General features: G+C 42.7%; 1 long non-coding RNA gene across 1 annotated transcript in view; it reads left to right on the top strand.

Moving 5' to 3' along the window:
• Positions 1 to 7,480: 7,480 nt before the first annotated feature.
• Positions 7,481 to 26,834, top strand: part of LOC129202226 (uncharacterized) — a 32,408-nt gene continuing 13,054 nt past the window's right edge. The window contains exons 1-3 of the long non-coding RNA XR_008575657.1: positions 7,481 to 8,623; positions 9,232 to 9,324; positions 11,115 to 11,261. This is a non-coding gene — a long non-coding RNA (uncharacterized LOC129202226). The remainder of the gene's footprint in view (positions 8,624 to 9,231; positions 9,325 to 11,114; positions 11,262 to 26,834) is intronic.

Here is a 26,834-nt window from a genome sequence, read left to right as displayed (position 1 = left end):
CTGTTGAAACTTGTAGGCATATTAATCTAAGCACATTTAAGCTGCATAGGTTGTCCTGGCTGGGGTCTTTCTGCAAGGTGTATTTAACACCCTATGTCTGCAAGGGTACCACAGCCACTAGTCTACTGGCATAAAGGAGACAGTAGTGTGATACCTGCCTTTTCAAGGTGCCCTGCAGTGCTGAAGACTAAAAAAAGTATTTCTCCATTGCACAGTGCAATTTGGTGAAGAGATTTCAGAGACAGCTCTAAACTAGTTAGCTGTAAGTACTGTAAGCAATATAGCTGCATTAGCACAGAGCTCAGCTGGGTAAATTAGCATTGTGCAGCATAGACATATCCTAAATTTCTGGTATGGTTTCCTCAGTGACACTTTTTTCAAACCACAGCTTGAAAATAAAATATGATTTTTTTCACCCCTCCAAAATACTATGCTAGGAAAGCTTGCATGCATTTTTCTTTTTTATTATCTCACTATCTCCTCTTTTAAAATAAATTCTGACTGCCTCATTTCATTTCATTTTATTTTTTTTTGCTTTTATTGGTGGCATCCTCTCATTCATCTGATCTTGGATCCCCTGTAACCAAAGCTGTTTCAGCTGGGGCACAGAAGGTGCTGCCTTTGCATTATAAAAGCTATTGCTTCAGTTCCCTCATGACCTTGTGATGGAAGGCTAGGCATGATCAGAAGAGGAACGGAGATCTAACATCATTATGTCCCTATATAAATCTACACAGTTCTGATCGCACCATCTCAAATAGGATGCAGTAGGACTGGAAAATGCTCAGAAAAGGGCAAGAACGATGATAGATGCTGTAGCTTTTATAGTATGACAGTATGTCACATTCTCCAGTCTAGAGGGGGGAAAAGTGACTGTGGGAAGACAGTTGAGGGGTGCCATGGAGGTCTGTGGTGAACAGCATAGAGAAGGTGAGTAAGGAACTGCTATGGGCTGTCAAAATTCAAGAATACCTGGTGAAATTCACCGAGGGAACAGGTTTAAAGGTTTTCAAGGAAGAACACTTCTTACGTGATTGATAAGCAGTGAAACTCATTGCCACAGCATGTGGGCAAGACCAAATGTTTAAGAGCAGTTAAAATGATGACATGGATAAAGGTAATTATGTGGATGGTAGTTCAGCAATGATTAAGGAGTTTAATAGGTGGAAATACCGAAGGTAAGGATGGGTTATACTGCTTAGAGGAAGAATAAGAGATTGTTATCCTTTGTCCTTCTAGGGGTGGTTGCTGGCATCCCTGGGTAACCCACTAGGTTATTTCTAGGTACTAAGGTGTCTCTACCTGTGACAGCAAAGCTACCATTTTACACAGTGTAAGTTCTTAAGCCAAAGCTTTGAAGAGAAAAACACAAAGCACTACTGGCTGAGGTGTATTTGCTCACTCAGTCTCCCAGAGGAAGAGTAGCATCATAACTGTATCTGTATGAAAAAATTGTAAGAAAATGAAAACTGCCATGCTGTGTCAGAGATTGATGCCTACTGTGACATACCTCCCCTGCATCCCACAGTCAGGTGCTTAGGGAATTCCTGAGATTAAGCGAAGCAATCCTGATGTAACTTTAATCAATTATAGTGGCTATTTTAGACCCCTGTAAATTGGAAATAAGGGCAGGGGAAAAAATGAGGTACAGCTGAGATCATAAGAACCTGTATGAGGCTTCAGTTCTGCAACTGCTTAAACATCCTATATAAGGTTCTCTTTCAAGCAACTTGCTAAGAAGAAAGTGTTTTTGCAAGGAGAGTCTTGGTTCAGTAGAGAATGGACTACGTTGAGTATTTGTTGAAGTCTTATATAGCTAAGTTTTCTTAACAGATTGTAGTTTTTCATGGCATTTGTTTAATGGCTACACAGTGATTTTCTTCTTCCTGGCTCCACCATCCCAAGAATCTGATGAATGACTAGAGTGAAAATCATGGACCGTTGGCATTTTTCCATCCTCCGGAGTGGTACAAGAAAAAAAACTTTAAGCTTATGATTGATATATCAGATTTTGGAGTTGGTTTCATGTTTGGGGGAGTAAATAAGAAGGTTCTAGGATCAGATAATTTCTGTCCATCTGAGTGCTCATTCTGGGGCAAAACGATTACCAGAAACTGGACTGCAGGCAGTAAAATACAGGTGTCAATATACAGAGTCTGGAGTTGGCTAATAAGATAGCATGACTGACATACCCAAGATCAGGGATCAGATTTCTTATGTGCAAGCAGTCAAAAATAGTGTTATTTTTGCTAGAAGAGTTTGTTCTGTCTCTGCCTTTATACCTGGCAGAGAGGCAGTAACTCTGAGGCACAAATCAGGAACTCCCACACACAGCCCTTGATTGCTTCTTTTTCAACTCACCATGCATTGCCATATGTGAATCTAGCAAGTGACACTTCCTAATGTAAAGCACTATCACTTTCCTAAAAGTACAAGGTTAAATAGACTGTATGATTGTGTAAATGAAATCAATACCAAGCCTAGAATGGGGAGAAGGATGGACTTCTAATAGGACACGTGCTCTCTGCTAATAACAAATAGTAGTTATTGATACTGGCAGCAAAAGGCCAAGGATTTGGATATCAGAGAAACCTGGGCTCCTGCGTGCACACGAAATAAAACCTAGTGAATGCAGGGTATATTGAAACTCTTATGGTGGTCAAGTTGTCTCCGTCCTTTTCTGTTTTCATCCTCTGCCTGTTCTGCTACTGACATAGTCAACATATAGATCAGGGCAGAGCAGGGTAATCATATCTGATCCTTCCCTTAGTGCATCTTTTTCAGTATTTTAAGACCTATCTTTCACAGATTCTCTGAGCATCCTAGCAATATGCGTACAACATATAGAGGCTGTTTGCAGAGAGTGGAGAAAAAAAAGTGAGGCAGCCTGGGAAACGTCTGTCTTAGTCTGCTCCACGTTGAAACAACAGCACTGCTTCAGAGAAGATCGAGAGCTGGCACATGCAGGCACTGCAGGGGTGAGTAAGATGGATTTGGGCCTGGATCTCCAAAGCACCGACAGGTAAATTACAAAGGGCAGAATCTTCATTACTGGTGATTTAGGAGGCATAAAGAGACACAACTTGATTTGTGGATCCCAAGTGGAGTTTTCAAGGCTGACAATTAATAATACGAAATCGCCTTGTAAACTGAATGAATCTGACACAGGGTCATGGAGAGAAAATTAAATTTGGAAGCACTAGTGCCATTTTTCTAGTTAGTTGTGAGAAGAGCATGGAACTGTGTTTGCAGATACCTTTCTACTTCTCTCCTTCTGTGCTTTTCCTCCTGCCCTCCCACCCCAAAATTCAAGCCTTTCTTTGGGGATTTAAGTATTTAACTTCTTAATCTTATAATTTGAAGTAACAAGACAGTTGGATGACATTTTACAAGACGAAAATCATTGAGTCAGCCCTCATAACTACACAACTGTTAAAATCCCCATATGACTAATCTCTAATTCCCAGCAGTCTACTGCAAATAAAATCATATATTGAACTGTGCTACTTTAATATCCCAAATAAAGCTTCCACACGACTTTCAGTTCGGGTCAGAGCTCGGTTAGCCTAATACCATGGTGATGTTTATATAGATCACAGACTGCATTAAATAAAGCTCTCCCCATAAATGTTTGTGGGAGATTATATTAAGATAAAGAGTGTATGAAATCTCCTTAAAAATGCAGGGTGCTTGGCCTCCTGTGAAATGGTGTTTAGGAAGATTAAGTCACAACAGTACTTCTGAAAGTGTATCTTTACTCCTCCACAACTGAAGGACTAGTCTGGGGAAAAAAAAAAAAAATTCTTTGCCTATGTTGATTTTTTTTTTCAGCCCCATCCTTTCAAACTTGCATACAAAAGGCTCTTTAGGAAGCAGCTTTCTTGGTTTGCTCTCCAGACACAGGTTCCTGGACCCAGGAGATCTCACTTGCTCCGATTCCTTTCCAACTAGCTGCTCACAGGTGATATTAGGGAATGTATAATATTTGTCCTCTTTCACAGTTTCTTCATTTACTTTCAAAGTGATGGGATGATTTCTGAGTTGGAGGCAAATGAAAAAGAATCAAACCTGTGCATTTGCAAAGAAAAGATGGGGCATGGTCCATGCCTATTTTTAATGGCATCCATCCCAGAGGTGGGCAAGAAGCTGCTTCTGGGCTTCCTGGGGATTGCAAATTATCGAAGTGCAGATCTGCACAGCATAGGAGCTTTCTTCTGCGTGACAGAACAAAGCGTGGCTCCTCTGCCCGCTTTCGAGGGACAGGCAGCACCTCGGGTAAGAGCTGTGGCAGGGCAAGAGAGGTTTGGGGATGGATCCAGGCTCAGACACGGAGGTGTTTGAGGATGAGGTCTTGCCTAGGGGAGGCAAAGTTAGCCGTAGGAGACTGGTACGTGGTAAATGAAGATTTCACTATGTAGCTGGCTTGCTAGATCAGGAAGTCTGACACTTTCCTTTACCCACCTTTCAAAGAAAGGCAGTGGTATAATGCTTGTATATTCTAGCTCTGTAATATATACTGTAATTTCAAAAATGGCTTATATCTTTGCTAGCAGGCATGTTTAACTTAAACTGCAGTTTCAACACTTCATAAAAAAAAAAACAAACCCAACCTCAACTGTTACCAATTACTGTGCTGAGGAAGCTTCCAGCACGCAGTCAGAGCTGCCCTGGAAGATACAGTATCAAGCCTTGCATGTTTCTCTTAACTTTGCAAACGCTGCGACTTGGAGCATGACCTGTGCCACTGTGGATTTTCATAGTGTTTTTATTGTGAAATACACAAAAAGACATCTTGGAAGTGCTGTGTGATGTACAGCCTGCGTGATTGTCACTGATACGTTCCCAGTACCCAACCTGGGAAAGGGAAATGCAAATGAAACATTTGTCTCCACGGACAAGGCTCTGAACTGCTTGACTGGGAGGGACAGGCCGAGGCTGCTCTGCAGATCAGAGCTCTCCTCTACCCGTGCAGCAGAAAGCAGAATCTGCCTTTGCACTTCTTGACTGTTGCTACAAATTCATGGTGCCTGCTTACCGGCTGGTGACACGAGGTGATGGCTCCTGCCCCTGCCCAGGGGGGAGACCCTGCATAAAATTAATTGATAGCTGCACACTTGGCACCTTTCAGCAGATAAGCTAAAAAGGCACTGACTTTGACTCCGACTCCCCCCCCCCGCTGCGGTCCCTTTGCATCCGGCTGGTGCGAGGGGGATGTGCGGCACTGCCCACTGTGCTGCAGCTGCTCCGGGCTGCGGCAATGCGCTGCTTTGGGGTTGTCAGTCCAACAGCTGTCATGGTCCCTGTGCGGATGCAGACGTTTAAAAGGAGCTGCAATATGTCAGGGATTTTATCTGTGTGACCTGCCCTTGCTGTGCAGACCAGAGTTGATGCGCAGCACAGAAATGTGGGTAAGATGATGCAAACAAGCACACGGATGCATGCACACATAAGAACTTTTGCTGGGTTTAATTGTAACAGGAGATGTATTTTTAGTATGTATGTTTATTTCTGATGGCTATGCGCATGCCTGTACGCAGTGGGCTTTCACCTTCTTGTGGCATACAAGACCCTTGATCTATCCAGGGTAGCAGCAGGGTTTTCATTCACTCCTCTTCTTTGGGCTGCTATTTTATTATTTTTGTCTTAACACCCCGCCTGGTTACAGTGCCCAGCTGGAATTGTGTTCTCTTGTGAGCTGTCTTGCCACTGCTGTTCTGTAGATGAACAAAGCAGGCAGCAGGACTACAGCCTGGTCCCCATTAGACCTGGAGAATAGCATCTCTTCTCACACCAGCTGTAAAAGTCTTAGGAATCATCTTTGCCATGACACCGTTCTCCCACAGAATAGATCCCAGCATAACGGCAATTGTAGTGAAATTCTGAGAGAATTGAGATGTACCTGCAGAAAGAAAGGAAAAGCTTTGAAGGCTGAGGTGACATAAACATTTTGATTCTATTCCTCTGTGTTTTTTCAGGTTTTTACTTTGGTTTTGTCACTCACATTTTTCTGAGACCATTTATGCTGCCATGAAAATCTAAGATGATCTTTTTCTTGGAAGTAAACAGTCTAGTTTGACCAACGCTGGTCACATGTTTCTAGTTAGACGGTGAATAGAAAAGGTAAACTCTTTTTATTGCATGAAGCAAGTTTTGGTGTCCCCTACTCTCTGGCTTTTTGACAACTAAAATGGCTTAGAGCAGGAATAAATTATTTGGTGTGAATAGATTCTTGGACTAATAGTACCCTAAGGTTTCCCAAGATCTGAAGTTAGTTTTTATGTGGTAGAGCTTTACTACCTGTGCAATCTGGTGTGTTTTGTGGGACATCGAGATAGGTCTGTGTGCATATTTTCATTTCCTAGACTCAAAAACAACAATCAAAATTTTGTCCCTCACAGGCTTTTGGTTATTGCTTCTGGTTTCATTGCAATTGAAATTTAGGAACCAACCTCATGCCATAGCTGCAAAAGATGCAGCTCTGTCCTCTGCACCTCGGTGGGGTGCTCGTGCAAAAAGTCGTGGTTCCGATCTTACCTGCTGCTTTCCCTACCCCTGAGGGCAGGGACCTCTCGCCCTGCTGCTGCTTGTCCCTCCAAAAACCAGGCACTACCTATGTCTGGTCCTGACACTTTGCTTTAGATTGTCTACAAAGCTTGTGAAGTTAACAAATAAATAAAGCTATTGAGCTTCACGCATTTATTTTGACTATATAGCATGGACTTCTGGAGCTGTGTTATTTCATATGACTTTCATATGTCTGTTTCTGAAAAGTAAGATTCTGATGTTGGTGGCAACAAAAAAGAGTTTGGGAATGAAAGCTCATCAATGTCAAAAATCTGAAGACAAATAAATCTCCTCAGAACTCATTATCGTTTAAAAAAAACCTGTTCTATTTCTAAAGCAGTCCGAGGAACTGAGTCATTAATTTTGAATGCTAATGGCTGGCAAGTACTGGTGAGAAGGCTGGGTATGCACTCCAATGAATCAGACATGGCTGAGTTTAATACCGATCAGAAGATCTAGAAATGTTAAAGAAAACTGCTGCACGTTTGGGTTTTATTGTAGGAAACCCTGCTATTATGCTATTGAGAAGCTTTTCAGCTAATGAAGTGCGTGGGACATTTTCATGGCACCTAGCCAAACATGTGAAGTGCTTTATGAGACAGCAGAGTAAAGATAGGTAAAGACTGTGAAGTTGTTAATCTTGTATCTACATTTCCTGGGGCAGCTAAAAGGTAGGTGGGAGATCCCTTTTGTTTTTGCCTGTGACTGTGTCGAGGCTAAGGCATACGCCTAAACAGCTCTCAGTTTCTGGTATTTTTGAACATTGCTTTTTAAAATTCTTTTTACAGTTTGCACATGCTTTTACCTGATGCTTTCTAAGCACATGGGGCCTCAAAGGCATGTAAACTAAAACTCCTTCAAGTTTTTAATGTTTTTCATTTTTATTTTTTTTTCCCCAAAATAACAATAGAAAATACCACAAGGAAATCCCATCTTGTGAAGTCTTTGGTTCAACTACATTTGGTGAGGAACTACTATGAAGCATCTGATCACATCAAAGTGTGTTTTCCAGCAACATTCATGCAAAGGATCCTGAGCAGACATAAGTGTGCCTGACTTTCTGTGCTAAGATTATCAGCAGCCACTCCACAGTAAAAGACTCTTTTGCGTTTTTCCCACTTTTTTCACATCTTTGAAATGTAGAAAGTCATACTTTTGAACATGTTGAGAGCCAACAGGTGTTGTAACTGAGATGTTTAAGGTAAGTGCTGTTAGAAGCAGTAACGTACCTGAATGTCAACACAGCACTTACTGTACGCAGGTTCCACGGAGTAGTTTATCTTAAATAGTAGGTTTGGTTATTTCTTATGGCAATAGTAGAGCAGTAGATGTGGCAGTAGGAAGAGAAATAGTAAAATTGAGTGCAAATGGAAGCTCATTTCAGTGGATGTTCAGCTGCTGGAAGAAAGGTGGCTGAGAGATAATACAGATAGCGCAGCAGTCTGTCAGCTACCTTTCTTCGTTAACTTAGACTGCAATAAACCACAGCTTTTTAAAATAAAGTTCAAGTAGCCAGAGCCTCTCTGTGGAAATTAATTTCCTCTGGAAGCTAGTTTCACGTAACTCATCACCTACTTCACTGCACGTTATTCAGCCCTGTCACTGGTGACAGAAGCGCTTGACAGAGCTGCTGGAAACTGGGTCATGTGGTGGATAGAACACAGCCCGCTTTCCCGGGATGCTTTTAGCATGGACCTCCTGAGATGGAAGTAAATAATAAATACCTGCAGGTCTCCGTGGGCACTTTGTGTGGTATTGCTGAGCTCATCTTTGGTCCATGAGAAGAGGAGATCATGTAACAATATAAATCCATGAAGTACATATGCAGAGAGAAACTTTTGGGCTGCTCGTCTCTGTTTCTGAGCTGTTACTGTGCTGATTTTTTTCCCAAGTACAAGTGGGTGTGCACTGCTGGACAATGCAATTTCTACCCTCACAGGCCTTCTTCCCAGGTTGAGGATGACTTTTGCGGACTTTATTGGTGTGGTGGTAGCAGCTGTTGGTCATTGATGCCTCACCAGTCACGCTGACAAGAGGAGCCCTGTGGCACTGCTCCTGGGTAAGCACCCAGCTCTGCCTGGTTACAGGGGGGAGATGTTTGACTGTGAGAGCAGTGGTTGCTGCCAGAACAGCCATTTCATGTCGTCTCCGTGGGAAAAGGCTGCAGACCACATGGAAGTTAATGCCTTCAGGACGCCTTTATTAAAGGTGCAAAGTGTTGCTGTTAAAGGCTTTTAAAAAGTCACATCTTTTACTTGAAAAAGAACCTGCAAAGAACTAAAAAAAAAAAAATGAAATTTGTGATCTATTTTTGTGATGTATAATGATCTATTCCTTTCTCTTCCCTTTCTCTCTCCCCTTCCCTTTCCATTTTCTGTTCTTCCCTAGAAAAGTTAGTTTTCCCAGTTGTTATTTAACAGCTTGTTATCCGGCCTGTAAATGCTGAATTTCAGTGCTTCCTTTTGCTGGAAGAACCAAGGCACTGAATCATTAACAAGGCTATCTTTTGTGCCAAATGTTTGTTTGCGATTAATGTTAAACAGATTTAAAATAAAATAAATAATAAAAAAAATCCTCTCTACTGAAATACTCGTTCGGCAATTTTCTTCCACAAAAATGTATGTTTGGACAACTCTATTCACGCAAGTTTTTATTTTTTTCTGTCAGAGTGTACGCTAAAGAATTTTTACCTTTCCTTCCTCACCACTCTGCTTGGATGCTTTCATAGCGACGGGAGACAACATTCGCATGATCCCAAAGGTGAAGTTGCATGTTATGGCTGAGTCTTACAAACAACTTAAATCTGCTGAGGGGTGGGGATCCTCTTCCTCCTTGTCCTCCCTACCCTTGCTCTTGCTCTCAGCTGTGCAGTCTCGTGCTGACTCTGCAGCTTGAAAACTTTTTACTGAACCAATTTGTCCCTATCCTGGCAGAAAACTCAATTGCTTTTTCTGTAATAATTTGCTGCTGGATTACTGGGTTGTATCAATTCTCAGAGGCTCCCAGCAAGCACTAGAGCTGGTGGAAGGTAAGCAAGAGAGCACATCTAGGTGATGTAGGGAGTGTAGGACTTTACCCTTTCAACAGTGGCAGCAAAATGTTGGATGGGCTCAGCTGTCCTGTGCTGCTTCTCCACGGAGATGGAGTCACTCATGACTTGAGCCATAGTAACTCCCCATATATGAACTCTTGTCCTACCTCAGCAATGAAAGGTGGATGTGTTTACATAGAAATAGTGATCTGAACGTTCAGGTGAGATGAATGTTCCTGCTGTCTCTCTTCACCAGGATGAGGGCTGCTCTTAGAGCAACTGCTCTCTAGTAAACAGTGTATCCCCTTGGTGTGGGTGGGAGTATTCCTTCAGGGGATTTCTCAGGTTAGAGAGAGATGTGGATTTTGTCCTTCCAGATGTTTTTTGATAGTGATTGGTCCATGGTTAGCCTTGAGGTGATACTAGTCAGAGGAAAAAAATGAAGGAGAGATGCCCATGTTGGAAGCAGAAAATTGGATTAGCAACACAAATTGCAAACAACTGCAGAGATATGAAAGGTAACGCCAGTGGATCAACTCCTGTTAATCTTGCCATGCTGTCAGCATTTCACCTCTATTGCCTAGGAGTTACATCCAGGTGTCTCCCAGTTCCCACAGTACAGGCAAACAAGGAAGCGGAGATCCCTCCTGGGAAATGACACCTTTGTTAAGCTTTTGTCTCAGTTGGTGCTGCACAAAAGAAAAAAGCAGGAAGGGCTTTAATAGCAAAATAGAGAGCCCTGGCAGTCTGAGCAGCATGAATATTATGTTGGTAGATGGGCACCATTGCCTTTAATAGGTTATCTTTTTCCATTAGAAGGCTGTTTAAATTTTTAAGTGGTGCACAAGCTCATAAGGGCTTTTACTGTGTGGGTTCTGATTTTCATGTGGGTTTTGAATGTGTGGGAGAAGCTGATGCATTAAGAACTACTCATGAATCTCCTCTATTTCCAGTCTTCCCCCTGGGAACTATTGATGGTCATTTCATCTTTCTTATGTGACTTTTAAGATCCTCAAAAAAAAAAAAAAAAAAAAAGGAAATGGTTTTCTGGTTACTTCCCAGTGGGATATCTTGCAAAGAAATACCAAGGCTAAAAACAAGAAGTAGAACATAAATTCTAAACAGCTTAGATTCAACTAAACCCACAGTCAGGATCCTCAAAATTTATTTTGATGTAAGTTCCAAATAAAGTTAAAGCCCTGGAATAGTAAAGGAAAAAAAAAGCACAAATAAACGGCAATTTTTCTATCACGATTTGGGTTAAGAGTGCTTAAATAGTTGTGCTGATGCACAATATATCCAGCAATGTGACTGTCTTCTAGATGGGAGGTGGAGAACTGTATTAATGAATTACGGGTCTGACGAAAGGTCATTTTTTTTCCTATCAAATAGACTTCAAATCAGTCAGTATGTCTCACTTGCTCTTTCTTCTAATCAGAATGCTGCATATTCAAAAATCTCTTTTCCCTGGTGTTTTGCAGCTCAAGTAATTTCTAATTTGCTTTAAAACTTGTTATAGGTATGGAGAGAAGCTTAGTCATATAGAGAAAATGCTCCTCACTTTGAAGATCTCATTTGAAGGGCTGATGGAGAAATGCCCTGAAATTAAAGATATTTTCAGGTTCAGAGAACAAAGGGGGGAAGCACACAGACCCAAGAAAGAAAGGTAAGCAACTTATCTATTGGAGAACTTGCCTTGAAGTAAGTGAAATTATTTCCCCAGAGATAATTTGGTCTTAAGAGTCAAATTCTCACTAAACAAAAAGCCAAATCAAGAGCAGCAAATTGATTTTGCTTCCAGTGTCTTTCCTCCATTTTACCCCTAATTAAAAAGTGAAGAAGGATGTGATAAATCCAACTATTTTTTTTCCTCATTATTGCACTCTGCCCTGAAGAGCCCCTTCACTATATCCATTTTACTGGGGGGCGTAGAATGAAAGCTTCTAGGTTAAATTTTCAGAGGTGAGCACCTACATTCAGTTTAATTGGAAAAGCAATGGTTTTACAGACAGCAAACACCTGCATCTCTGCCTATCATTAGGGAAAGTTGTATGTTCAGAATCTATGAGAAAAATGTCACGTACATAGATAGGTTTTGGTCTGAGTGATCCAAACATATAGAGAAACTCATGGTAGGAAGGGGAAATGAAAAGTTAAAAAAAAAAGAGTTCAAGTCTCTCTCTTCTTGACAAAAGTTTGTGTGTGTGTCTTTTAGGATCATCTGTTTCCTCTCCCAATACATGCACGCACGGACACTACATGTTTCTTCCTGCTTTTTGGTCTTGCACAACTTTCCTTCGCTGCTCCTGGATAACCAAAGCACTTTGCACAATACTTCCCTTTTGGCTTCTCATTTTCCTATATCTGACGCTAGCATTTCTCACCAGGTTCCTTCTCTCTGTCATTCATTTATTAAGTGAACACTTTCTCCCCTGAGTTTGTGTGGGTTTTTTTCCTGGAGAATGGATGACAGGGGTGCACAAAACACATCCAAGTGTTGCTTGCATGTTTGGAAAAAAGCAAAGCAAGGTGCCAGCTCTAGGGGAAAGCTTAGGGTTTGTGCTGTGTAATTTGTGTTTAATGCTGCAGCAGAATCTGTTGGTTTGTGTCTGGCTCTTCAGAGATGTAACTTTTGTGACATGTTTTGCATGCGTGCGAGAGTGTAAAGGACGCGTTGACTCTCTTGAGGTCCCTTGAAATCTTAAAGAAAGGGAAGGAAAAAGTACAAGAATGCACACTCCTGGAACTGCTGAAGTGATGTAACCAGGTGTATTTTCATGTGTATCCTTATTTTCCCTTCTATCTCATCAATCCTATGAAGGACTAAAGCTGTCATGTTTCCATACCATGTTTCAGTGTTTCGGGTTTTTCTGATAGGTCAGCATTTAGAGCTGTAATGAGCTTTGAAGTTTGATGGAAGCAGAGGATGCAACTATTTACACATGAAATGGCAGAAAGTAGTGGCTTTACCTTGGTGAAGGGATGTTATTCTTACTTTTAGTCATGACGAAATCCCTTCAGTCAGTCATATGGCCCCTTAAAGCACCTGGGAAATGGGATGTTTCATTTGAGTTCATTGAGACCTGATTTGTTCTTTCTGTGGGGGAGAGATGGCCTGGACACAGTTCTTGTTCAGGGTGACAAAATCAATTCTGCTCTGCAGAAGCAACCTATGCACCTCTGTGCGATGGCATGCAGAGCTCAATGGTTACCTCTGTAGGAATGCAAGAGGGACTGGCACAGTTAGAGCTTGGGATGGGGCAGCTGGGGCATGCTGCTATCCTTGCTGTCATAAAGGGTGGCGTTTGAGTTCAGTGGGAACAAGGAACAGCCTGGAGAGAATAAGAAAGTTATACAGAAAATTAGTGGACTATTAGAGACATGGAGAACATCATGCAGTGACCTGCTCTGGGAGAGAGCAGAAGAAGATGGTGCTGATGGAAGAATCAGAAGCGCTGCCTCCCTGCGAGGAGAAAAGAGGGTGAGAACAGCATTGGGCAGACAGGCAATGGCACCTGTGCTTTCTGGAGATATGAAGCAGTTTGCTGCAGGACTGGTTGGCTTGATTTTATCCAGGCAAAGAAGCTGGTATCTTCTGGTGGTATCAGAGCTGGGAAGCTTCATGTTGTAGCCTTCCTGTTACTATGTGATAGGCTTCATAGTATTTGCTTAGGTCTGGCATATCTGGCAAAACAAACGTGAAACCTGCGTGTGGAAGATCTGGGGCTTTTTGGCAGCCCTGCTGTACAGTGCATCGGATTTCTGCCCCAGTGGTTCCCAGTTGCTCCTTGGTTTGGCCATGCTGGGTGCCTGGGCAGCCTGCACGGAGCAGTCCCAATTCCCCAGGCTTACACCAGGGTGGTGACCAAGGCTGGCTGCCTGCTGCCAAAGCCAATGCATCTGGCCACTGGTTTCCCTCTGAGCTGTTTCCAGATCCATAATGCCAACAGGAGAGGAAGTCAGGAAACCTGTGCGTTTGCTTGTTGTTGGTTAATGTCTTTTATAAACACCTTGGGCTCCATCCAAATCACACTGAAGTCAATAGGATTCTTCTGGGTCTGAGGAGCTGGACCTGGCCTGTTTGTAGCCACGTACTATGAAAAACCAAAGAGCCAAATTCAGTGTGCATCTCCTTGCACTCTAGTATTCATTCCCATTATGAATTTCATTCAGTTTGTCTCTGCTTACAGCCAAGATAATTTGGCCCATGATCCCTGCCTGAAGCCCTTTGCAATCCAGTACCAACTTAGTAATTTCCTACTGTGACTAATAGTTCAAAGGAAACATCCTGGGCCTTAATCCATCCTCTGTCCCACACTCTGTTGGGTTTACTCTGGGTTGAGATTGTCCTGAGTGTAAATGGTAGTTGGTCATGAGGAGACTGAACAGTTCTCCATAATGAGAAGAGAGTTGGTTACTTCCTGCTCCATGTGGATAGATGTTCACATAGGGAAGTTCTGGAATTGAAATACTGTCTTCCTGCAAGTGCATAGCACAGAGCCTGGCATCACAGGCTCCTTAACGGCTCCAAGGGGGAAGAAGAGTTCACTCCTTGTTTGTGGCCCTTGTAGAAGCAACTTGAAAAAAGTGACAGTGAGTGAGTTCTAACTGTAGTGTACTTACACATCTGCCATGGAAAGGACTAGCTTCTGAAAGTGGCTTTTAAAGGTCTAACTCACTTTGATCTGACCTTCCTAGTTATTTGCAAGCACAGTTTGACATTTGGATAATTAAGCACATAATTTATGGCTGAAAAGGGAGTGCATTTTTTTTCCCTGGGATCTGACCCAAGATGTGGATAGGTCACGCTAATAGGAGTCCTTATACCTCTTTTCTGACTTCAGTAAATTCACCCTGAATAAGGTTATAAAACTTATATTGATAAGTCTTGCCTCTAAGAGAGAGCAGGTATGGACAATCTCTACTGAATGAGATGGTATTGTTGTAGTTAGCATGCTTCAGGATAATCTCAAAGGGATCCTCGCTACCTTTTCTTCTACATGAAGATAATGCTTGTATTAAATATTTATGTGGGCAGAAATATTTTCTTTGTGGGTTGGCACTGTGGTTATACTATAGCAAGATAACCCGTGCAGTGAAACCACTGGTCTATCTAACTGACACAATATCCGCTGGGGTGAATAATAAGGATGGTATGAATCTGAAATGGCTTGACAGGCCTTACATTATCGGTCATAGCATGAGCACACAGCTGGGATGGGGGGATCATTTGAGCATGTAATGGGAGCACAACAGCACAAGCAAACACCTCTGTTGTCATGAGAAGTCAGGTTTCTGGAGAGAGCTTTCCACTTGCAGAAAGCCACCTTTTGCTGTATTTCATAAGTTTCCACGTTTTCTCTAAGTTCAGCAAGTCTACGCATGAGAAGAGAAAATTGGTCCCTGCTTGTAGTTTTTTATGGGAGCAGAGAAAGCTTTCATGAATGATGAGCTGCCTCGTGCACAACTCACCAGCAGCAGCCGTGGCTGGGTGCACTCGTACTCTCTTGTGCTGGCGGAAGGGTCAGTAATTGCTGGGTGGCACTTGGCAGGACTCTCGTCCCTGAGCACCCTGGGTGGGTGCAAGGGGCTGGCAGCTGTTGTTCTACTGGAGTTGGATGTAGCATGTTTAAAAAGAAGATAGCTACATCACGCTTGTCCAGAAAGCGCTTTCTTGCTTACAGCTTTTTTGTTGAACCCTCTTCCTGTTAGTTTAGATTACAGTTGAACTGCTTGTCCATTGTAAAGGTGGTGCGTGCGTCTCTGTTGGTGAAGGAGGGGATGGGTGGTTAGAGGTTGGTCCTAAACTGGACCTTTGGATCCAAACCCCATGAAACTTTGAAAAAAGTCTGAGTCCTAGATTGAGCTCTAGGGCTGTTGGTCATGGGTGATGGGCATTTTTAACGCTGGGCAACAGGATAGATGCACAAAAACCCGTTGTGCTGTCAAAGTTTGTTTCTGAACTGCATGACACTAATGATAACACAGAGGCCTCTCCGACGGGCTCTATAATGTGCTGCAATCTGCTTATGAAAGGAAATTCAGAACTAGTTCTTGTGTTGGAAATGCTCTCCAGAGCTTGTAATACCAGAGCTTGCTTGGGTGTGACCTTGTGCTTTTTAGAGCCACGTTTTCCAAACCTCAAGTCTGTTGTGTAAAAGGTGCAGATGTACTTGAACACCCAGAGAGTTCACTCTGTGCCCACAGCTCAGAAGCGCGTTTCTGTCACCACTTGAAATACAATAGCTGTGTTTTTCCTGAGACCCTGTAAGTTTCCTGCAAGGACATCTAGGAAGATTTCTTGGTTTACCTTAGATGGTATAAATGTCTATAATGTCTAATGCTCTGTTTTTGTGATACAGCTTTAGGTTGCTGTTATTTTGCATGTTTCCAGTGGTGCAACTTGTTCCCCTTTCTGCGTATTACAGAGAGGAACAAGTCTTGTAATATTTGCCAAGACGGTTTCTGTTTTCTTACTAGGATCATTTCAAGTGAAGGAAAAATGGGCTGGTAAAGCAGAATGGGCTGTCCTCTGCCACTCTAGAGGCAGAAAAAATTCTTGCCTTTCACAAGTGATTTTTTTTTTTTTGGTAACCTGACTGAAGTCTTCTCTTTCTTGACCTGTCATTGCATAAGGGTTAAAATGGAAAGAAAAAGTGATGAGAACAAACCTTGGCAGTATCGGTTAAAGGTACAGCCTGGCCTTCTTGCCACTCCGTGCTTTGCTTTATGGGACCTGAGCCTTTACTGACCTACTGAACAAAGATGATCAGGTCAAATGAAGATCAAGTTATAGCTTTTCAAAGAGGCATTTGTTTTGTAGGGACATCGAATATCTAGGCCTCAGCTGAAGGCTATTTTGAAGCATGCTGGCCTGGAGAAAGCATGATAGTTTCTCTCTTTTCCTTTTTTTTTTTTTACGGTTTTTTCACTTGTTGGATTTCTCATCACCCAAAAAACATGCAACCAGCTGAATGGTACTGAATGCTTTTTAGCCTCTAGAACTGCAAACACTCTCTGTAATTGATAGTTTGTTTTAAGACCACAGGAAACTACTTGTCAGTATCCATTAATGAGCACTTTGCTAGCTGTTTGGCATCTTAAGAAAAATAGATGATGAAACAGAAAACCCCACTATCCAGAGTCTGCTATTTTATCCCTCCATCAAACTAATACTGAACTAAATCTCCACCCAAAACACTGTTTTCATTATCTGTGCTCGCTATTTTTTCCCAGCCTCATTAAAACCTGCCAGAATAAGAAAAAATGAGCTAAATACACAGTGAGATCATTCTGTCTTGGGAGCAGGGAGGCTGTTGCTTCTCCCGATGGTGGCCGAGTCAAGGCTAGGCCCTATTCAGTGCAAGAGAGGGAATAACTACCCTGGCACATCAGTAGGCATCTGTGGTGCAGGATGGGCTATTCGTCCTAACTTGTATGGGAAGAAGTGGTGGAGAAGACAGAGGGGCAGAGACATTGACCCATGTTCACAACCCAAGTGTGCAGGCAGCATGACAGCGATCTCATCCCCACCCAACGGGCACGTCTGGCTGCAACAGCGATGTAAATAATTTAACAGTGAGATTTATGGGCTTCTTTCTCATTATGATGTCTTAGATTGTATTTAGTCACATTCACCAAGATAATTGCCCTCAACTTGTGTGCTAAAGCCATGTTAAAGTGTAAGAGCAGAGCTGACATCTTCAGGTCACTGATTAAAAGGGAAAACCTCTCCCAAAAAAAGTATGAAAGACTATTGTTCTCTCTCTCTCTTTTTTTTTTTTTTTAATTTTTTGGGCAAGTTTTCAAAGGCACAATGGTATATCTCTCTAAAGGTTGAATTGGCATCTGTTCGAATTCAAGGCTCTTTGATTGTAAAAGACCATTGTTTTGCTCATTCCCACAGTAATCAAACTAGTGTGTCAGACTTGATACCTAGTGTGGGGGAAAAAATGGAGCCATTGTTTGCAGATAACCTATTTCTTTTTAAAAATTGGAAAAATTCACTTTTTGTTTATTTGCTGCTCTGAATAATTGATGTTTTTCTGTTTTCCACAGCCATTTTCTGACATGCAAATAGCAATTTATTTTTATGTGGGATAAATCCTTCCTGCACGCTTCCCACTCTGTGAAATGGTGTTGGGGGGAAATACGCCTTTTTCCATGAAAATAGTAATGACTGAATTAAAGCATGACTCAAGTGGGCACTGTTCTAAGCAATAATATCAAAGTTGTCACAATTGTGCGTGGGCTTTAATGTTCCTGGATGGTACTTGCAATTAGTCTGCAGATCCATGAGTCAAGGCAACTGTTAAAATCTCTCCGAATCTTAGGTGGGCCCCAAATGACTTATTTCGAGGTGCTAATAGAGTCATTTGAAGACATAACAGAGAACTGACTGCAAAACAGGGCCAGCTGGGAGCATAGGTGATGTAGGCTGTTGCCTTGGGCGGCAGCAGCTTGCCAAGGGCACAGCAAAATGGTCATGTCTTCATCGCTTGCTCTGCCTCTGCCAGCACCCGGGGAAATCAGGTTTGCTGCTGCTGCCAGGGCAGGGATCAGGATGTGTGAGATTGGGGCCAGCTGCTTTTGGAGGTCACTGCTCCTGCCTGGTGATTTACCTTCTGACAGCAGGAGCTGCCTGAGATGAGATGTATGGGCTTATGATTTAAGGGGATGCTTCTTCCTGGTGAACATAGACATAATCCTTACCAACTGTGGTGGCATGTTCAAATTATATGAGATTTGTAGCCTGTGTGAGCGTGAATAGAGTCTCTGCTATGTCCCTGCTACTAGCCTGTGATGCAGCCCGGCTGGAGGCCATAACCCTCCTCATCCTCCTCTGTCCTCTGAGCTGGATTTTGTACGAGTGCCTGGTGTTCCCATGGATGGGATGTGGTGATGAAATTTGGAGCTCTGCAGTGCATGCATGGTAGATATATTTTCCAGCACGTGGAGGTATGGATGGTGTCGGAACCTTTTATAGTGAATCTCAATGTAAGAGTGAAGTAAATTTTATTGCAGTACATGGAATTTATGTCAGGTGAAGAAAACTTTATTAAAAGTTCAGGCCACCAAAGACATGAATCTGAGGTTCTGGAGTCACTGTCACTTGTGGCTGACAAGATCCTTACTGCTTTGACCCTCTCTGTCCGCACTGATAAATCTTGATAATTTACTGTCAGCTATTTGGCTCCCCTTTACAAAATGGTTGTGTCTTCCATGATCTTCCACAACATTGGGACTGCCTGATAAACTAGACTTAAGGGAAACCTCCCTGTGGTTTCTGGAGACAGAACCCTCTTCATAGCATAAGCACCAGTTCAGAGTGCCTTTCTAAAGGATGTGTCCAACTTTCACCATCTCATTTCATGACTTCACTCTTCAGTAAGGACTGGGACAGTCCCAGCAGTGTACACAGAGGCTGAAGCAGAGCCCTAAACAGAACTGGGCAGAAAATATTATGTTCCAGCTGAAAAGGTGTCATTTTCTGGTAATCCTCACCCAGTGACTACACATACTCTTCAGGCAGTTGTGTTAGAAACAGTTGTGGATATGCAGTATTGGTTGGTTTCAGGAACAGAATGGAAAGTATTTCTTTGAGAGTTTGAAAGCCAAAAATCATTTTGTAGTTGGCTGTAGCATGGATGTCATTACTTCTGAAAGCAGCAGCGCAGGGTAATGGTACTGGCTTGGAACAAACATCCTGGCAAGGGGTGATCTTTCTAAGTGTTTCCCCCCTTTTCCCCCCATAATTATAGAAGTATTTGTATGGGGGAATATATTGACCATTTTTAACCAAGATTCCACCAATTAATGTCACGACAGTCACCTGACACTGCCATAGTGGTTTCACTGGCAGAAAGTGGTAGCAGAGTACCAGAGACTGGCAAATACAAGGTTATAAGTGAATTTCTTCTAGTAGCTATAAAAAGTAAAGGTTTCTCGTTTGCTGTTCTAAGAGACAACATTAAAGACAACATTGTCTTTAACCATCTTATGTATCTGTTTTTTAGAGTTATTTCTGTACAGTTGCATAATACTAGATAATTGTGGCTGACCAAGCGAGCTCTCATCAGTCAGCTGAGCTGTGGCTGCTGAAGGCATGCCTTCTTGTAACCTATCCCAACTGCTAAGGAAAACACATTAGTGTAAATCGCTCCCTGACTGTCTTCGGTGTAATAACCCTCATGTGAACTTCAGATAGGAAGAGAAAAATCCAGGTCACTGGTGCTCTGTTTTTGATTGTGGTGAGATTTCAGATGTAACTGCTTCAAGTTGCTTGATTATAGCACCTGAAGTAAGACCTTGTTCAGTTTTGGTCCATGAAATTCAGCTCCCTACTTTTGTGTATGACTGAGCAAACCCCACAGGAAAAAAGAAGGAGAAGCTTTCAAAAAAAAATCTCTGTAAAATAACTAAAACTGGGCTGAAATGTTTCCAGGCAATCCAGCTACATAGTTAGCTCCAAGTCCAGCACAAAAGCAGTATCTTCCATTGAGACTGTATGAAACGTATGCATTTACTGGTACTTCAGTAGTGAGTGAGGCAGTACGTGTTTTTAGCTACTTTTTTTTTTTTTTTTTTAACTAGATGACTGGAGCACTAAAAAGGTCTCAATACCTGATGGTGAACTTTAGGTCAAAGTACTGCTTAAAACAAAAATCAAGTGATTTTCAAAACATATATTCCTGGCAAATAAGTTGCAATTTATTGCCTTATTGCAGAGAAAGTTACTCTCAGTAATTCTAAGGCACTATTATCTAAGCACTGGTACTGCCACTGCATCGCCTTATGGCAGCAGGAGCAAACCACTGAATGATGAATATTTAATGAAAAGGTTGACGTATATCTACAGAATTGTAAATAAAACAGTATTTTTAATTCACTGTCGAGGGCTATTTAAGTATACCATGTATGAGTTATGTCCATAGGGGAGAGAAGCTAAGGTTAGAGTAACCTGGGCTGCAAATTTGGTAGCATATAAATATAAATTTTTATCTGGTGGCAGTAGGAGGTGTCTGGATCAATTTTCAACATAGGTATGTGTGTGTGTGTATATGTCTGTGCACCAAAAGCTTAGACGTTTAGATGTGCCTGATTTAAATTCAGCTGTCCAAATCCCTGATTTGTCCCCCCTTCCTCTGCTGTGTGTGTTTGCATTAAGACAGTCTTCAAGAAGGTAGTCACACTGTATTTTCTCACTTTGGACTTACCATTTCAGTCAAGATGGATGGTGGTCTTTCATTTCCTTTTACTCTCTTTTCCATTACTTCCTACACATCCTCTGAACCCTGCACCGAATACAGACCTTCTTCAGGGACTGCAAATACTCTGATCACAGTTTTGAAGCTGTTCATGAACACAGGTGGATTTCTGCCTGCAGTTAGCACTCCATGAGGGGAAGTGATGTTAGCCCCATCCGTACAACGTGAGCCCCTGAGATGCAGATGTTAAAGCCATTACTGCCTGTTGGAGCAAGTCCAGAGGAGGGCCACAGAGATGATCAGAGGGCTGGAGCACCTCTCCTATGAGGACAGGCTGAGAGAGTTGGGGTTGTTCAGACTGGAGAAGAGAAGGCTCTGGGGAGATCTAATTGCGGCTTACCAGTACCTAAAGGGGCCTACAGGAAGAGGGACTATTTACAGGGGCAAGTAGTGATAGGACTAGGGTTAATGATCTTAAGCTGAAGGAGGGTTTATTTAGATTAGATACTAGGATGAAATTCTTTACAATGAGGATGGGGAGACACTGGAACAGGTTGCCCAGAGAAGCTGTAGATGCCCCCTCCCTGGAAGTGTTCGTGGCCAGGTTGGATGGGGCTTTGGGCAACCTGGTCTAGTGGGGAGGGTGTCCCTGCCCATGGCAGGGGGGTTGGAAGTAGATGGTCTTTGAGGTCCCTTCCAATCCAAACCATTCTGTGATTCTGTGATGTGCCCACTCATTTTGGATCCTGTATCTGGGATATGGGGGACAAGACTACTTAGCATTTTGTTCTCTTCTTGTATTTACATTTAAAGCATAGCTCCTGTTGACCTTCAGTGGGAGGTGGGAATTCTTATGTGTTATCCATATACCAAACGTGCCAAACTGGACACCTGGAAAAGGAAACATGGGTACATTTAGGATGCTGGTTTAGGAAATCTTGGGGAACTCTGTTATGTAGGAAAGCTGTGCCCACAGAAGGGTGAAAATCTTGTTTTCCAGGGTGGCGCAGAATTGCCAGTACTACAAACCCACTATTTCATGGCAATCTGGGAGACAGCTCAATCTCAGTCAAACCTGCTGTTGGAATTACAGCTTGTCCCTGTGTCGGGTGTTTTGGTTGTGCCGCTCTCTCCAATGTTGACCATGTGGGCACTTGTTACTGCCTGTTCCTCTCCACTGCTCAGTTTGAGAGTGAGGACCACTGGGCCTGAACAAGAGAAGCTCCTCTGCAAAACTTAGAACATTTCAGTATCTTCCCTGTGGAATCCTTTCACCCTTTTAGTCAGCCCCAAAGGTTCCTGTCTACAGGAATTTGTACATAGGTGGTTTGTCCTTCCTCCTCTACCATACTCTCCTAATGACCTTGCAGGAGGGGATTTAGGGCAAGAAGAGCTCTTGTTCTATACTACGAAGTCTCCAGCTCCTGTGAGGTATGCAGGAAGGCAATCCCTGATACCTTTCATTTGTAAAGCCACCTTATCTCCAGGTTTATCATCAAAGGAAGCACCACACATCTCCTAACTTCTGTGACTGTGAGTCCTATCAGACCAGAGTCCACTTTAATATATGCCTCTTTTGTGTCCAAAGCAGAATTCATCCTATACACTGAATGAGGCTGGAAACTGTGGGAAAATACTATATAACTAAACATTGGATCCTGGACTATACAATACATGGGAATGAATTAGGGTTTGACAGACATCTCTTGACTTTTGGGGGCTAGAATTTGCAACACTTGATTTCTTTGAACTGAGGAGTATGGACTATGTGTCTGGTCTTTCTGAAAGGGAGGGAACTAGACTCTGCAGTCTGCCTGAAAATGGGTCTTTGGTTCAGTTTTTTTGCTCTCTGCGGTTATGTGATTTCTTAAGACTTGACTTTAGTCCTGAACTTGAGTACCTTTCTTGACAAGTACCCTCATGAGTTCAAAGCAATGTGCTACAAAACAGCACTAGTATGGAGATCAGTATCTGGCAAGACTGGCTGTTTTAAGTGCTGTAGAAAAATAGCAAGAAAATAAGCATATGTGGGACCAGAAGGCCATTTATCCTACTAGCAATTCTCATATGTGCTCACTCAAGCTTACTGTGACATACCCTGAGGAGTCAGCCTAATGGCAGAAACATTAAACTTTGGCATTAAGGGAATGGACTGTGTAAGTTGGTTGGGAGGGTACCCAAGAGGTTTTATTATTTCACCTATGGTATTTATGGTGAAGCAGCTTCAGTTTTCTAGGAATACATCTCATTTCGTTTCCTTCTGAGAATTCTCTGTTATAAGAAGTGTTGATTTAAAGAAAGTATGCAAAAATAAGTAAACAGTAAATTTCTCAGAAATGTTTACATTCTGTTTTTCCAAATGTAGGCATCTAAAAATCTCACGTTGTTCTGAGAGATGGGATGAAAGAAGAGCTGAAGATCACTTTGGGGTTTTGGCAATCAATACGTATTCCTGGGGCCAAAGAGAGCGCGAATAACTTGATATCGTACCAGCCAGGGCTGTTAGTGGGCAACAGAGACACCCGGTTTAAGTACGTTAGGTGAAGAGGAACCAGATGAGATTCAAAAGCCAGAACTTCAGAGTAGTCTAACAGGTCAGAAATTCTCTTAAGATCATCAAATCCTGCTCCTGTTTCATTGGAGAGGTGCACCCTGGTCTTCGGTGTCCCAGACGAATACCTTCACTGGAAAGAGCTAGTGGGAAAAAAGTCTGAGACTCCCCCTCCCCTGCTGACTTGGTGTGAAGCACATGTCTGAAAAGTTCCCCTTCCTCATTTTCAGATTCCTGCTGCTTGGATCCAGACATTAAGTCTGATCCCAGATTGATTCCATTTTCCCTTCTCCTGAATTTTCAAAGTGGGGGATGCATCCCAATGTAATTGACTATCACTCCCTCAAGCCGCTGATATGAGCCATTGCAGAGCGGTTCCTTGCAGGGCTTGCTGAACCCCGAGGGGACAGCTGTGAGAGACTCAGCCAGAACTGCCTGAGACAACGCTGCCTTTGAGCTGTTACTGCTTCAGCTCTCAGCCTGACAGAGAAACCAAATGGAAATTGATTAGGAGCATGAACCAAAGTGGAGGTGCTGCTGGTGTACCAGTGGAAGAGGCAACCCAGAGGCCTTTGGCAGAGGATTATAGATGTCAGCTTTTGTGTTTCCTTGGTGAATGAGTCACTGTGGCTCTGCATCTTCCCTTTCTAAGCATTCACAACAACATTTTTCCCGTTTTGTATGACTATTTCCAAATACTAACTTCAGATACGTCCATGTGGGTTTTTGCAAATCTGTATGAACTCTGTCTGCTTTGCTGGATAGAAGCTACTTTAACGGCTACTTTAACGACCTAGTAGCCGTTTAGCCACGTTGGCGTGGTCCAAAACTTCGCCTGATCTCTCTGGCAGGATTTAAAAGCTCAAGCTCAGATTTTGCTATCTGGCTTCCCATTATAAGAGTGGGTTCTTGTGCAGATGGATCAAAATAGAGGCAGACTGAGCTTGCAGTTACTTGCAAAGTAGGTCTGACTTTATCCTATGAATTTTCAGTATAAGAAACAACAAATCTAAATAGCATGTCAGTTCCTGACTCCATTTTTCGTTGCTTCTCCTGTTCTGGGAGAGCTGCTGCCTTGTCAAAATACGATATGTACAGGAGAAAATACTAAAAAGAAAATCAAGCAACATATGGGACGTTCTCATCATCTTGAATTTTGTGGTGGAAGATGGGACTGTTCCCTGTGATGCCATGTCCTAGAGATTATGCTGTGGTATATAACTTTAATTTGAACTTTCTTACTGCCGGTTTTGTTGTGTCAATGTTTGAGTGCTCTGCTGAGTCGGCACCACCGGATGCAGGTTGTTCCTTATCGAGTGCTGGCAGGAAACGTTGCACCAGAAGGGTGGACACAGAGCAGCGTTGTTGCTGGGTGCTTGCAACAGGAGATAATTTCCCGAGTGGCATGAGACAGCATGGTTTGTTCATCATGTAAAAAGCTCAGCCTTCATGGCATTTTCCTCTGATTGCTAAGTCCACTGCAGAAGAGTAAAAATATGTGACACTTAAAAATAGGATATATCCTGAACCATCGCAAATGCCATCTGTTCTCAAAGAAACAACTGGTAGAAAAAAATAACCTTGGGTTGAAACCTTGCATGAAGTTGCCATTTAAAATAAGTGGGGTTGGCTTCGTTATTTTTATTTTTTGGAGGTGTGGAGAAAGGGCTGTTTGATGGCAACTGAAAGAAAACAGAAATGTGGAACTAGAGCGTACGTGTTACAGACATGTAGAGAAGTAATGTCGTGAAGACCTGTTAATCAGCAAACTCCGAGATCTAAAATCATAGTGACACTGGAAGGGACCCAGGTACTGTTTTAAACCAGCTCATGCAGATGACTGCAGTAAGGTGTCTGCCCACTGCCAGAGGTAGTTTCTAGCAAAAATGTCTGCCTTGGTAGTCATAAACAGATAAGACCTAATTTTCCAGTTGGGCTCAGTTCTCTGATGAATGGTATGACTTCCTCACCTGTTCAAATTCCATCCAGTCTGGCAGTGAGGGGTGGATCAGTAGCTCAGGGAATAGTGACTCCATCCCTGTATGCTGCTCCCAAATCACACCCAGAGCCATCGCCTGTGGGAACGTGAGCAAAGTCTCATGTTGGCTGCTCCCAACAGTCAGCACTGCTGTTTCTGCCCCCGTTAGGGTGTGATTAAGTGGTTGAAAAGAATTGAGCTTTCACATAGTGGCAAGTCGCTCTCCCCCATGGAGCTGCAGTAACTAGCCACGCCACCTGCCCTAAGTCTGATGAAAAACTACGAAAGCCCATTAGCAGATTTGGTCACTTGTGCTGGTTTTGGATACCTGGCTGAGGAGTAAAGTGGGATACCTTCAGCGTATTCCCATGATTTGCTTTGGTACTGGAACAGTCTGAAGGTGAACAGCCAGCTACCAAGCTGAGGAGCAATTCACTTGCCTCCTTTTTTGTGAGCTGATGGCTTCAGAGCACCTGTGGGCTACATGCAGCTGTGGTAGCCTATGAAATCAGCAGGCCACAGTAGTGAAATAAAGCCTGTGTCTTGGGAGTCTTACACTGGTTAGAGATCTGAAAATGGCATGCCTGCATTTCAATGACTTTACTCCTGTTCTACACTAATGCAAAGAGCAGCAGACTTGTACCTAAGACATGTGCCAAGAAACTGTGCGTGAGGTAAAGGGAATGAGCACTGCATGGTGTTTGCTCAAACAGGATAGTCATGTCCCAAGGGAGTGTCCTAATCCTGTCAACCTCACTGTTTTTGCTAATCCCAAGTAGGGCAGCGTGTGAGGTAAGAAAAGGGCATTTTAATGAATAGGTTTGATAGTGATATTTCTGACTGTTGTCTTTTTTTTTTTACATCTCACAGCCCAGAAATAGCTTCAGTGATGTAATGTTGCTATTTAGATTTCTTTCAAAGCATGTTTTGTTTGGTGTCTGTGGGATCAATATTTTTGCTTTGGAAATGAGTGCACCTAAGGTAAAAGGCTGTGTGCATGCATTTTCAGGCTTTGTCGGTCTATCTGAATTTGGTCTGCCATGCTTCTGATCCTCTTATCTCCAGCCTGAACATCAGAAGATTTGAGCAGTACTAGCTTATTGCTCAGCTTCTGTGACAAGCAGCTGAAGGATGGGACAAATCTACTAAACACATTCTCTGCTGTGCAGGGGAATAAAGCAATAACCTGTGTGCTACTGTTTGGTCCTAGCAGACATAACTCCTGAGATGAAGACCTTTTAGTACTTGCCCCAGGGAATGAGTAATTCTTTTGTGATGTGCTGCTACAGCACTTTTCTATGTTCTGGAGATGTGCCTTAACTGTGCTGTAGTAAAACCTTTCTGCATTGCCCCACAGTAGAGTGACGAAACACTGTGACCTCAAGGGTAAAACTCCCTCGAAGCATGAAGAGTGATGTGGCTGGCATAGTTCACAGTGGGTGGGAAAGCAAGCTTCTGATTTCACGAGTGGCAACAAGATAAACACCTCAGTTTTGCAGTAAC

This window comes from Grus americana, chromosome 2, assembly GCF_028858705.1.
Source record: "Grus americana isolate bGruAme1 chromosome 2, bGruAme1.mat, whole genome shotgun sequence".
Classification (NCBI taxonomy): Eukaryota; Metazoa; Chordata; class Aves; order Gruiformes; family Gruidae; genus Grus; species Grus americana.
The sequence above is the reverse complement of the archived record's forward strand: the minus strand, read 5'-3'. Positions and strand labels throughout refer to the sequence as shown.